Source organism: Ranitomeya variabilis, chromosome 6 (genome assembly GCF_051348905.1).
Source record: "Ranitomeya variabilis isolate aRanVar5 chromosome 6, aRanVar5.hap1, whole genome shotgun sequence".
In the NCBI taxonomy this organism is placed as follows: domain Eukaryota; kingdom Metazoa; phylum Chordata; class Amphibia; order Anura; family Dendrobatidae; genus Ranitomeya; species Ranitomeya variabilis.
The window spans coordinates 262,504,432-262,519,516 of record NC_135237.1 but is presented as its reverse complement, the minus strand read 5'-3'; positions in this window follow the sequence as shown (position 1 = coordinate 262,519,516).

Here is a 15,085-nt window from a genome sequence, read left to right as displayed (position 1 = left end):
CCTTGTGTGGGGTCAGCCATGAGGTCGGCGATCTTCAGAATCTGGTATCGGAATTCCGATACCGAGTTCCGATATGTTTGCGATATCGGAAATCGGTATCGGAATCCACATTTAAGTGTAAAATAAAGAATTAAAATAAAAAATATTGATATACTCACCTCTCCGGAGGCCCCTGGACATTGCCGCTGGTAACCGGCAGCCTTCTTTGCTTAAAATGAGCGCGTTTACGGCCTTCCATGACGTCACGGCTTCTGATTGGTCGCGTGCCGCTCATGTGACCGCCACGCGACCAATCACAAGCCGTGACGTAATTCTCAGGTCCTAAATTCCTAATTCTAGGAATTTAGGACCTGAGAATTACGTCACGGCTTGGGATTGGTCACGTGAGCGGTCACATGGGCAGCCGCGACCAATCACAAGCCGTGACGTCATCTAAGGCCCTGAACGCGCTCATTTTAAGCAAAGAAGGCTGCCGGTTACCAGCGGTAAGGTCCAGGCTGCGTCGGAGAGGTGAGTATATCAATATTTTTTATTTTAATTCTTTATTTTACACATTAATATGGATCCCAGGGCCTGAAGGAGAGTTTCCTCTCCTTCAGACCCTGGGAACCATAGTATCCCATTGCACTGCATTGGGTTCCGTGTTTCGGCCGACCCCGACCCCGACTTTTTTATAGGATCGGCCGATTTCACTCGACCTGACTTTTGAGAAAGTCGGGTTTCATGAAACCCAACCCGATCCTATAAAAATAAAAGTCGCTCAACCCTAGTCACGGCTTGTGATTGGTTGTGGCCGCCCATGTGACCGCCACGCGACCAATCACAAGCCGTGATGTAATTCTCAGGTCCTAAATTCCTAGAATTAGGAATTTAGGACCTGAGAATTACGTCACGGCTTGTGATTGGTCGCGTGGCGGTCACATGGGTGGCCGCGACCAATCACAAGCCGTGACGTCATCTAAGGCCCTGAACGCGCTCATTTTAAGCAAAGAAGGCTGCCGGTTACCAGCGGTAAGGTCCAGGCTGCGTCGGAGAGGTGAGTATATCAATATTTTTTATTTTAATTCTTTATTTTAAACATTAATATGGATCCCAGGGCCTGAAGGAGAGTTTCCTCTCCTTCAGACCCTGGGAACCATAGTATCCCATTGCACTGCATTGGGTTTCGTGTTTCGGCCGGCCCCGACCCCGACTTTTTTATAGGATCGGCCGATTTCACTCGACCCGACTTTTGAGAAAGTCGGGTTTCGTGAAACCCGACCCGATCCTATAAAAATAAAAGTCGCTCAACCCTAATAGTAATCACATATCACAAATTCTAAGTATAAAATTATTTTCTGATTTGCATTTCTGATACAAATGATGGTACAAGACTAAACATATAAAATTACACAGAAATTAAACTTATTGAACGAAATCAAGATCCAAACAAATAGTTGTAATTCTATAGAATTGAAAAAAATTAAAACTTCTTCAAATTAGAAATCCAGTATGGAGTATGACAAAAGATGATGTGTGTTCCTAGTCAGTGTGCTTTTAGCAACTATAGAAAATGGGAAGAATTTAAAAGGAACAAATGTATTCTGGACATAATTTTGTGGGACTTCTACATAAATATTACAGGTTATCCTCCTGTACTTGTTAGTTTAGTCTTCCTCACAGCTCTCCTTTTTCTATAATGAAAATGATAAAAAAAATTAGTCCATGATGAGGTACAATCCCACAAAGTTAATCAAATTCTCTTGGAAACAATCATAATATAAAATATGGTTCATCATTTTTAAGTGTATGCCTCAAAGAATTCAGACCATCAAAAAAGTCTGAGGAAGATCAATAAAGGATTTTTTTCTTAACAATTCTATATTTTTTCCTTTACTTCATCTTTTTGTGACAAATTCAAAAAGCTAAGGTGCTGCATCATAGATTTAATGTGGCATCTTACTGAATCACTAGATGGACACAAATGTAGGAACTAATTCCATTATTTGCAATATCTAGTGGATTGGTAACATTATAATTCATCCCCGTTCCTGCATCTGGGAATAAAGTGTCCAAAAAGGCAATGGCAACTCAAGCATACGTTTCACCATCATCTGTGATCAGGTTGAGTTGCATTAGATAAAAAAACTGAGATTGATTCACAAGATATATATATATATATATATATATATATATATATATATATATATATATATATATATACCACTGTATATATATATATATATATATATATATATATATATATATATATATATATATATATATAGACTGCAACACCATGTATATACAGTGGTTTGCAAAAGTATTTCACCCCTTGGCTTTTTAACTATTTTTTACATTACAACTAATGATGAGCAAGCAATAAAATGTTCGGATGCTTGTTACTCGAACCGAGCAATTCGTAAAGCTTGGATGCTTGCTTTGGGTAACTAGTATCATGAAAGTAAATGAGAAATCCAAGCATTTTTCCAGAAAATCCTACATGAAAGTCTAAGGGTCAGTGAAAATGTTGAAATGAATGGAAAAATACTGAATGGAAGAATAACAGCATGGGGAAGATACCTGATCACTCCCAGATCGCTGCTGAGAACAATAGTGTCACACTTTTACTCCACTTTAAAGACTGGCATTAAAATATTCAAAATCTAAGAGAACATTATTTCCTGTATAATGACTTGTATGTAAGGCAACATTTAAAAAGGATTTAAAAATAAATAATAATTTAAGTAAACCAAAATTGAAATTTTTATTAAAAAATAGCCAAGCTTCACAGCCGCCACTAGGTTATGGCCATTATAATGCATGATCATGAATGGTTGGAGACTCAGCAGCGAGAGCCACATATCTGTTTGGTCTGTTATTCCTCTCAGCAACTCTGTGGCAGTGTGTGGTTTGTCTCCTAGACAAATTAGCTTCAGCAGAGCATGTTGATGCTTCACTGAGGCAGTGCTACAGGCCTTTCATCTTCCTTCTGATGTGGATGCTCTGCTCTGAGATAGCACATAGAGGATGGAGGATGAGGAAGATCAAGAGAGGGTACAGGAACTGGTGTAGGAGGTGGGGGAAACCGTGATAGAATTAGTGCCAGCAATCCTCTGCATCAAAAGCACATGTGCAATGCGAGGGTGGGATTTTGCCTCGGCCTCCACAAGGTTCTCCCAGTGGGCCGTCGGTCAAATGTAGTGTCCATGGCCACAAGTGTTTGTCCACATGTCGGTCATTAAGTGGACAATCCCAGTAAGTGAGATGGTACGAATGATATTTCTGGACACGTGCTTGTATAAGGCGGGGTCGCCTCAAATTGGCATGTGCATTTGTATTCACTCTTTTGCAATGAAGCTCCTAAAAATTTCTGGCTCAAGCAAATTGCTTTCATAAATCACATGCTTAGTGAAAGGAAATTCACCTTTGTTTAATCTGTGTCACATGGTGTGTCAGCATATACACACACCATTTCAGAAAGGTTACAGAGGCTGCAACACCTTTAAGCAAGGGGCAACACTAATCAAATAACACCATGAACACCAAGATGATCCGCAAACAAATCAAGGACAATGTCGTTGAGAAGTGCAAGTCAGAATTGGGTTATAAAAAAAATCCCAATCTCTGCTGATCCCCAGAGCACCATCAGATCAATTATCATAAAATGGAAAGGGCAAGGTACCGCAAAAAAATTGCCGCCAAACAAAACTTTCAGCCCGAACAAGGAGGACATTAATCAGAACCGTGGCACAGACACCAACATTAACCCTGCAAAGTTCAAAAGCAGAAATTGGAGTATCTGTCCATATGACCACAAGAAATGATACATTCCATAGAGGTGGTCTTTATGGAAGACTGGGCAGAAAAAAGTCTTTACTAACACACACAAATTGTAAGGCTCATCTTGCGTTTGAAATTACAAACAAGCAATTCAGGGTATTATCAAAGAAATCAAAAGGTGTGGATCCCTCAGTAAATTTGGAAAATATAGCAAAATAGGGAACTTTACAACATAAAATTTAATAATAATTTTAAAATACATAGACACAGCAAACATAGACATCGGAACCCTTAAATAGCACCAAAAGCCTTAAATCTGCACAGTCGGGGGACCGACTGTCTATCCTAAACTGCCAATACCAGTTACCACTGGCGGTGTAGTAAAAAAGACCTAGTGAGGCATCCAAGGCATATCACCATGTCAGTACCACTGACCTACAGCCAAGTATGCCTCAAAACAAAAAAGAATAGAGATCCGAATAATAAAATTCAGAACAATCTCTCCCTAAACTGGTTGATGATATTACCTCAGACATTTGTTGAAAGAACCTCATATGGAAATGTAGGCATTAAACCATTAAAAAACGCATCCATGTCAGGGGTAGGAATCATTGTGAAATTCCAAAAAGAGAAAACCTTCCTAAGCGTTTCATCCCTCCAGGACTCATCATGGGACATGGCAGTCAGGATAGGCTCTTCAGTTATACCTGACATGATGGAGCTATCCTATCCTGACTGCCATATCCCCTGATGAGTCCTGCCATGCAAACTGGATGTCAGATTATGATGACATTTTTAAATATAAACATTGCTTTAGGGAGGATATCTTCATACTGTGATACCACATACCACATAGAAGCGTCATATGATTATATAAAGAGGGCCAAAACACCAACAGTTCACAGTCTGAGCGTTCATATGGGGTCCATGAATTAGATAGTGTGCATGAGACCTAATTTATCACATTGCTAAAGGATTATTTCAGAAATATATTTCTTATAGCTTTATATGATATTAAAAACACAAGTGCTTGGAAACATTCAGAAACAAACCCATACATAACTACCTCACATAATTGACTTGTAACTCGTTGAAGGTTACAACAATATACAATCAATAGAAGTATGTACTCCTGGATCATCTTAAATTTTATCATAAACCACCTCTAAATCACAGTGGATTTAATTAGCTCTTTTACAAAGATCAACAACACAGACTTTTGTTGTGGAATGTGAAAACAAAGCTATAAAGAGTGATGGTTAGGACACATCAAAGGGGTAAGGTTTCTCCTTGTGGAGAGTGACATGCCAGGTCTGGCATGCCAGTATGAGGAGGCTTAACACATTTCTTGATCCTCTGGGAAATTAAATATGCAAATTGTCTCTTCAAAGAGGAAGAGGACTTGAAATCTAGTGCTACCTATTGGAAGTAGCAATACTAGAAGTCATTGTCTACCCTTTAATGAGTCTTGAAATATGACTTAAGATAAAAACCAAATCAGAATCTCAATTTGTAGGCATTGTGTTTTGGGGTATTGCCACTCATCAGTACAAAGCATGTGATCTGATTTGACTGAGGGAGAGGCTAAGACTGGGATCTAAGGGGTAATGATTCTCCTTGTGAAGAGTGACATGCCATATCTGGCCTGCCAGTAAAAAGTGTCTCAAATATGCAAATTGTCTCTTCAGAGAGTCCAAGCCCTTTTCCTCTCTGAAGAGAAAATTTGCATGTATAATTTCTCAAAAGAGCATGAAAGGTGTTTAAGTCTCCTCATACTAGACCTGGCATGTCACTCCACAATGAGAAACCTTACCCCTTAGATACCAGTCTTAGACTCACACCCAACCAAATCAGATCTCATACTGTGTATTGATGATGGGCAATACCCCAAAACACCGAGGCTACAAATTGAGAGACTGATTTGGCTTTTATCCTGTCATATTTCAAGGCTCTTTAAAGGATCAACAATGACTTTTAGGATTGCTTCTTCCAATAGGTGGCATTAGAGTTCAAGTTCTCTTTCTCTCTGGATAGACCACATTCACACAGTCAGTATTTGTAAGCCAAAACAAGGTGCATGTTTTTCTATTATTCTTTTTTTCTGATTGTTTCTCTCCTGGTTTTGACTTACAAATACTGATGTAAAATACTGACCAAATACTGATAGTGTGAACATAGCCTTACTATGAGAATCAAATTATTACAAGAAATCACATATACCGGTAATTAAGAAGTTGCATAATTAGTCGAAGAAAGTATTTTAGTAGAAATACAGTAAAAAATGTTAAACTTCTGAAGAGTCTGTTCTTGTCCACACAACAGAGTGAAGAAAAAGGAACTTTCAATAAAACTCCAAAATGTCAAATGTACATGTAAATCAGATATTGTTATTTATTTATATAAATTGAAGTTCTAAACATGATTTAGGGTGCACATTAATATTAATGGTGGTTTAACTAGCTTTGGCTTTCAAAACATTTCACAACTGTAAGTATTGATAGAAACATCCTTTAGGGATATTAATGTCTGTCTTGAGCTTACCAAAGCATTTTACATATCTCATCTGTATAAAATTTGCAAAGAACAGTATACCCCTTCTTTTACATGTGGATAAACCCTTCAGCCATGAGATTTCGAAAAAGTTAGGATTACGCTATAGAATATAGGATATGAATCAATCCTCCTATAACAGTATTTTCGATCTAGTCCACTCTTTTAACATTAGAGCAATGGTCAGACAGGATGGTTTTAACTTTCCTGAACTTCTCTCCTACCTCCCGGCTGCATGTCTTGTGGCTGTTCGACAGCCGCAACACATGCAGGAATTGCCTAACAAACAGGCAATCTTTGCATCCAGCTGCAGAGACTCAAACATATTTTTTGAGCATAGTCGCTCATCACTAAAGACAATCCTTCAACAATCCTACTCACAATACTACCAGTTGGTCCCATGCCTTCCACTTTTCTCCATCCCCCTATATGTTGGAGCTGAGCTGCTAAAAAGTAGAGAAAGTGATTTGGTATAGCTAAACTACCTGCATGTTTATTTCTTTGCAATATATCAAGCCTAATTCTAGGAAATGTCTTTCTCCATTTCACCAAACTATCGACTGAAGCATCCATTGTGTCTACAGAAGTTTGTTAGTTATGGAAGAGGTACAATAGTTGAGGCATCATAATCATCTTAATAAGCTTAGTGAGACTGGATCAAATAGTTAGTAGGACAGATGGCAACATTGTCCTATCCTCCTATCCAGTTCAAATCTATTTAGCAAGTCACCATAGGCCCTAATAGTTGTTCATAATTGTTTCTAAAATATATTTGCAGAAAAAAACCTTCTCTACAGAACAAATTTCTCAAGAAAATCTTTGCCAACATTTAAGTTTGGATTTTGCCTGATCTGCTCATCTCTATGTGTAATGTAATGTTTTCTCTAAAGGCATGAGGAAAATGTAAATGTTTTCAAAATGCTGAAGTACTGATTGAGTAATTTTTTAATCCTATGGACAGGTAATCGATGTGTGGAATCTTTACGCTGTAAGCATGGACGGGCACACGGGCCATAGGAATGTATGAAGTAGAACACAGAAGGGATGACATATGCAAGCACAAACCAAAAAATTATATGTTTAAGCACCCAAAAACATAGGACTAAAGTCCAAATCCAAAGACACAGGTGTGTGTATAAATGGGTCTTGAATAGGTCTAGGGAGATGATGTCATTGATCTACCTGCAAAACCTAATGTGAAGCACAGCAAAGGGCAGTAGACCCAGAGGAAGGAAACTGAGCATGAGATACCCTGGACAAATGTGTAATATAACCCATTTAACAATTACTTAAAGAACAGGAAGTATAAGTCAAAACTGTCCCAGTGGCCAACAAGAAAACTGCAAGATTACTAATTGACTTTTTTTTTAATAAAGATTGGGACATGAATTTAAAAAAAAACATTGATAGAAATGTTTTTTAAAAATAAATAACAGAAGAACCTGATTTAAACAATAGGTCATTTTCGGATTATAGCTTCCCTCTAAAAATCATGCTGTACTGTAGTTTATTAGATTTCATCAACATTTTCATGCTTACCTTTAGAAGTTGGCAAAAACATTAGCATACATTGGAGCATGGGAACAATAATACTTTTTCATGTTTTCTGGATACAATGAAGTAAATGCATAACTATGATATAAACCAGCCAAAATTCTTGGCTGGTTTACTGATTGCATAACTGAGGGCAAGGTGTATAAATTAAAATAATGCTCTTTTTGCATCTGTTTTTAACTATTAGGCCGGGGTCACACTACCGTCGAATACAGACAAGTGCTATGCAGGAAAACATATTATTGCACTCGGACCAGTGTTAATCTATGGGGCAGCTCACATCACTGTATTTTTTCTTAGGCATATTCGACGTGTGTGTAAAATCGCAGCATGCTGCGATTGCACTCGTATATCATCTGAGACTCACCAGTGAAAGTCTATGGGTGCAAGAAAAACTTGGACACCACACAGACCATGTCTAGCTTGCGACAAATAAAAACACATTTTCCTAATTTCTGCCCATTGAGCCATTAAAAGCAATGGTGAAAAGCAGTGAGAAATGTAAACCATACAGATGTTATACGGATGCCATACATAGATGCGAGGAATTCGCAACATCGCTTTGCAAACGTATTGCACATGGATGACCATACGGAGAACACTCATGCGACTCCTCGGCAGGGACACTCGGACTGATTTTTCATATGTTAAGTGTGACCCCAGCCTTAAAGTTCAGGTTAGCCTGGAGTTTTCTTTAACTCTTGATTTGATAATCAATCACCAACTTCCAGTAAGCACCTATTTGGGATTTTAAAATGGTGGACTCCTGAACAGTGGCTAAAGTGTAATCAGAGATCCATAACCTACAATGAACTATTTAGCAAGTGCCAAGCAGACTGCAGTCAGGTATTACTTATTATATCAAAACATGTAAAGTATTAAATAATTATAATATACGGTACTTATTTACTGTTCTTTGTATTTTTAGTACAGAACACAAGTTCAACGTTTCTTGGCTAAAATGGCTCACATTTTGTATGCTGATATACTTTCCAGTGGTGAGTTAGAATCTGTGCTATTTTGAAATTGTATCGTGTTTTCTCCTATTACAATATGTATGGCTTTTTTTTTTGCCAAATTCATGGTTTTATAGCAGATAAGAATTTTAGTTTTTTTCTACCTACATTTTTCTAACATTTCAGTGTTACCTCTTTGAATGTCAATCATCTGACCAAATTATAATAGTTTTCACTCCACTTAGGAGTTACAATATGGAAATGAGAAACATTTAGTTTGAACATCAGTGTCTGATAAAAGGTCGAATCTCCCCGTCAGGGGTGCAACATAATATTGCTTTTGGCAGGGGGTCAGTCGTGCTCAACACACATCATCACTAACTTATTAGATCTTGAGGCAATTAGCCAAAAACAAACATAAAGGACAAGCCTTGTATTGAAACATAGTAACCAGAAGAAAATAGCTCATGGCTTTCTATCATTGTAAGGCTTCATCAAAGACCAGGCAAAGTCTAGTGCTCAAATAAAGGGGTTTATTGTGTTCAAGTAACATCTATACAGTAGACGGGCATTATTTTTCATCTGATTCAGGTTACATCCTAACTTACCTTGCCATAATAAAGCAGTGGAAAGAACTTTTCACCTAGCCACTATATGTTGCATGATTAGTTTAGGATTAAAAATCCAATAAAGGCCTTTCTTGACATGGGAAGTTAAATGTGAGTTCAGGGTAATATACTGAAAGTAATACTTCTTAATATGATTTAGTACGATAACATGAACAAAAACAGTGAACTGATATTAGAGTGCTCTAGGGATCATCAAAGTTACATTACCTGAACTAAGTACTTTCTAGTGGGAAATGGGCACCTTAAAAGTAAGAATTTCCTTCACTCATTGACCAATGTTAATTTGCAATTGATCTGAAGTCTCCTAAATAAAAGATTTGAATGAACTTTGAATGAAAAAGTTCTTTGTCTCGCTTAAGAAAAGTGTCATTTAAGTTTTTTATTTTATCTTAAAGAATTTTAATGTTTATACAATTTAAGTAAATATGCTAAAAGTATGCTTAGAAGAATTGCAGGAACTATATCTGATATTTTAAGGTGAACATAGCACTGGAAAATTTAAAGAAAGCAGTCTCAAGGGCATCTGTCAGTGGGATCATCCTTCCTAAGCTGACCATATACTGTGTTTTGCAGTTTATAAGATGCACCAGATTATAAGACGCACCCCAAATTTTGAGGAGAAAAATAGGAAGAAAACTTTTTTAATAAAATGGTGGTGCTTCTTACAATCCATGTGTCTTATTGCTTACCGAGGGTGATGACTGCGGTAAAGCAGTCCCTGGGTCGCTGCTGGTGGAGGCAGGAGTGGGGCGATGCTGTGGACCCCAGACTGGGAGAAAGGGGTGTTGCGGGGGCTCTGGCGACATTTTGTGAAAGCCGAGAGCCCCCATACTTCCATGGTTTACTTTGCAGAGGACTGTGGAAAAAATGACCACCAGAGGCGGTGCATGCGTAGCCTTTTCCCAGAGTCCACCGCAATGTAAACCATGGAAGTATGTGTTAGGGGTCGAGTTCCCGCCTCTGCACAGGGGGAATCTCGGTCAATCTCCGCTGTGGTCTCCCATTCTTCTCCTGCCGCAGTGGAGCCTGCTCAGCGGAGACGTCGGTCCCAGCGTCTCGCTCAGTCTGACTCTGTACAAAGAGTTACTGCTGCTTTCCCTGCTTCTGCCATTGTTGTCAGTGCTGGGCAGCAGCAAGCAGATGCTTCTGGGACTGTCCTGATTTTCTCGTTCTGAGCATGCCCAGAGCAAGATCTCTCAGTGGAGATCGAGGGTCACCTGATCAGATACTGCAGCTTAGGCCATTGGTCTTTCAGGAAGGTCCTGTAGGTGCTCACGCTCTGTGGCAGCCTCTCATTGGTCCTTCTAGGAAGGTCCTGTACGTGCTGCAACTATTTAAGGCTCGCATGGCCGCACGGCCATGCACTAGTATTGTTCTAAGTTATGTACTTTGCACCAGTGTGGTCATGTATGATTGTGTTCAGGGACCCGGCTGAAATAAGCCCCTAGAATGCTGGCACCTCCGGCGAGGAGTTTGTGTGTTTGAGTATTCAGCGACCTGGCTGAAATAAGTCCCTAGAACGCTGGCACCTCCGGCTAGGAGTTTCGTGTGCGTGCATGACCACTGACTGCTCTCGTTTGGGTAGTTAGCCTGTGCCACTGTGAAGTCTAACAGGGCGCAGTGCTTTGAGTTCATGGCTACTCAGTGAAAAAACAGAGTTAGCTCATACCGCCTTATAGTTCAGCCGTTTGCTAGCAGCAGGTTCGCCTGCACGGTGGACCCCGGGTTGCGAACGCATCTATTATAATAAAATCTCTATATTCATTCGGTGCATTCCGCTAGCCCTAACATAATACTAGCGCCAGGGTCTGGCTAGTAAATGGCGGACATTCAGCAATCTTTGCGGTATATCCAGCAGTTGGAGGGTAGGTTGGCGGCTCTCGAGAGCTCAACATCAGCTGTGGATGTAACCGCGGTTGCTGTACAGGCTGCTAGCATGGCTGCAGCAACCTTGTCCACTGCCACCCCTGTTCCGACATTATCTCTCCTCCCGCTACCAGAAAAATTTTCTGGAGATAGCAAATCCTGTAGGGGATTCGTGAGTCAGTGCTCTATTTACCTCGAGCTCCTGGCTGCACGTTTTCCCACAGAGCGGGCTAAGGTGGGATTTATTGTGTCCCTCTTGTTGGACAGGGCATTGGAATGGGCTACACCGCTGTGGGAGCGTGGCAATCATGTGGTTCAGAGTGCTCCGTTGTTCCTGAGCACTTTGAAACAGGTCTTTTTGGGACCTCGAGTCACCCATGACATGGCGCTCCAACTGCTGGCATTAACTCAGGGTGTGTCCTTGGTCAGCCATTTTGCCGTCCACTTCCGTACATTAGCTTCTGAGCTGGAGTGGTCGGATAAAGCCCTTATCCCCATATTTTGGAGGGGGCTGGCTGATCACGTGAAGGACGCTCTGGCCACTAGGGAGATTCCTGCCACACTGGAGGAAATAATAACCGTCTCTACTCGTATTGACCTCCGTTTTAACAAGCGGAGTTTAGAGCGAGCCCAGTGTAGGCAGAGGTTTCAGCTGGCTCCCACCTTCGCCAAACCTCTGTAATCTCCGGTCCTGGTTCCTGAGTCACATGAGGCCATGGAAGTGTCACGAGCGGGATCTAAGTCCCGGACCGCTTGTGCACTCAAGGTCTGTCATGTCTGCCAGCAGTCAGGACATCTTGCCACCAGATGTCCCCAGCGGTCGAGGAAACGTCAGCGTCTAGTGGTAGTAGGTGGAGGTACACTAGACACGGCGACGTTTGCCTCCAAATTGTCCTTTAAGGGGACAATTATTATAGGCTCATCCTCCCACTCAGTAGAGCTCTGCATAGATTCTGGGGCGGAGGGCAATTTTATGTCTTCAGCCTTCGCCCAACGTCACGCAATACCCCTGGTTATGCTAGCTCAACCAGTAACGGTACGAGTGGTGAATGGGTCGACACTGCCCTCACAGATAACACACCAGACCATCCCTTTTACTCTGTCCATGTCGCCATCCCATCAGGAGATTATATCTCTGCTCGTCATTGCTGAGGGAATAGATGAAGTCCTGTTGGGGATACCATGGCTACGGTACCACTCTCCTCATATCGAGTGGTCCTCAGGCAGAATTTTGGGTTGGGGTGAATCTTGTGGGGGTAGGTGTCAGAGAGAGTGCGTTCAGGTTGCTACTACAGAGGTACCCACAGATCTATCCTCTCTCCCCAAGCAATATTGGTCTTATGCGTATGTGTTCTCCAAAAAGGCGGCAGAGACCCTTCCGCCCCATCGCCCCTATGACTGTCCCATTGACCTCTTGCCTGGTGCTGAGCCTCCCCAGGGTTGAGTCTATCTGTTATCTCTCCCAGAGATGGAGGCAATGTTTCAGTACATTCAAGAGTATCTGGCAAGAGGGTTCATCAGGAAGTCAGTGTCACCTGCTGGGGCTGGGTTCTTCTTTGTGCAGAAGAAGAATGGGGAACTGCGTCCATGTATAGACTACAGGGGTCTTAACGCCATCACTGTTAAGAATAAGTATCCTTTGCCCTTGATATCTGAGCTCTTCGATAGGCTTCGGGGAGCAAGAGTGTTTACTAAACTAGATCTGCGGGGTGCTTACAACCTGATTTGCATCCGTGAGGGGGACGAATGGAAGACGGCTTTTAACACCAGGGATGGGCACTATGAATATCTGGTGATGCCCTTCGGGCTCTGTAATGCCCCAGCCATTTTCCAAGACTTTGTTAACGATATCTTCTGGGATATGCTCTCCTCTTCGGTCGTTGTCTATCTGGATGATATTCTCATCTACTCTCCAGATATTGACTCCCACCGGAGAGATGTTTGCAAAGTCTTCGACCTCCTACGGGCAAACTCCCTCTATGCCAAGTTGGAGAAGTGTATGTTCGAGCAGGAGTCCTTACCTTTCCTAGGCTATATCATCTCTGCCCAGGGATTGGCTATGGATCCTGCCAAACTACAGGCTGTGATGGACTGGCAGGAACCCCATTCTCTTAAAGTGGTGCAGCGCTTTATGGGGTTCATTAATTATTATCACCAGTTCATTCCGCACTTCTCAACTTTGGTAGCTCCCTTTGTTGCCCTCACCAAGAAGGGGGCAAATCCCAAATTGTGGTGTGAGGAGGTCTCCAAGGCTTTTAACTCCATAAAGTCACACTTCGCTAGCGCTCCCATCCTACATCGCCCCAATTTAGATAAGCCATTTATCATGGAGGTGGATGCCTCATCTGTTGGTGCTGGAGCAGTCCTCTTCCAAAAGGTTGCTCAAGGTCGGAAGCATCCTTGTTTCTTCTTTTCTAAGACCTTCTCACCAGCAGAGAGGAATTATTCCATCGGGGACAGGGAGTTGCTAGCCATGAAGTTGGCATTCTCGGAGTGGAGACATCTCTTGGAAGGAGCTCGTTTCCAAGTCTTCACAGATCATAAAAATTTGGTGTACCTGCAGACAGCCCAGCGGTTAAATTCTCGCCAGGCCAGATGGTCCTTGTTCTTCTCCCGGTTTCATTTCACCCTCCATTTTCTTTCTGGGGAGAAGAACATTCGTGCCGATGCTCTCACTCGCTCCGTTGTGTCATCTGTGGAGGAGGAAGAGGAGCCTCGGCTTATTTTCCCCACTGAGAGCCTGAGAACTGTGGCCCCGGTTTCGCTAGACTCTGTGCCTCCGGGCAAGACTTTTGTACCATCCAGTTTGTGACCGGAGGTTCTCTCTTGGGCACACTCGTCCAGTGTGGGTGGACATTTTGGTTCCAAAAGGACATCTGAGTTACTGGCGAGGACATACTGGTGGCCACATATGGCTCGTGATGTCGCAGACTATGTTCGGGCATGTGTCTCTTGCGCCAAGAACAAGTCCCCTCGGCAATGGCCAGCTGGGTTGCTTTACTGTTGTGATTCGGTTCGTGGGCTCCCCCGGTGGTCTCTTGTGGTACTGGTGTCCTGCAAGCTTTGCCTTCAGTTCACCTGTTCCTATCAGGATGTGGGAGTATCCTATTTAACCTTGTTCCTCAGTCATTCTAATGCTGGCCATCAATGTATCCAGAGTGATTCTGTTGCATGTTCCTGCTCCCAGTTTTCTGCTCAGCTAAGTTGGACACTTTAGTCCTTAAGTCTATTTTTGTATGTTTGTCCAGTTTGCACTTATGTGAATCTCTGCAGCTGGAAGCTCTTGTTGGGCTGAAATTACCACTCCAGTGGCATGAGTTGTCACATGAGTTAAGGTAATTTCAGGATGGTGTTTTGAAGGGTTTTGCAGCTGACCGCGAAGTCCTCTGTTGTATCTTTCTGCTATTTAGTTAGCGGGCCTCTCTGTGCTAAATCTGCTTTCATACTACGTGTGTCTTTTCATCTGCTCTCACCGTTATTATATGTGGGGGGCTGCTATCTCCTGTGGGGACATTCTCTGGAGGCAAGCCAGGACTGTGTTTTCTTCTACCAGGGGTAGTTAGTTCTCCGGCTGGCGCGCGGCATCTAGAGACAACGCAGGTATGCCCCCTGGCTACTTCTAGTGTGGTGTGTAGGTTTAGCATCGCGGTCAGCTCTAGTTTCCATCACCCGAGAGCTTGTCCGTTTATTCTATGCTTCTGAGGTTTCCTTGACATTGGAAACCATAACAGTATGGCCAGCCCGAATGTTTAATCTATAGGCTGAAGC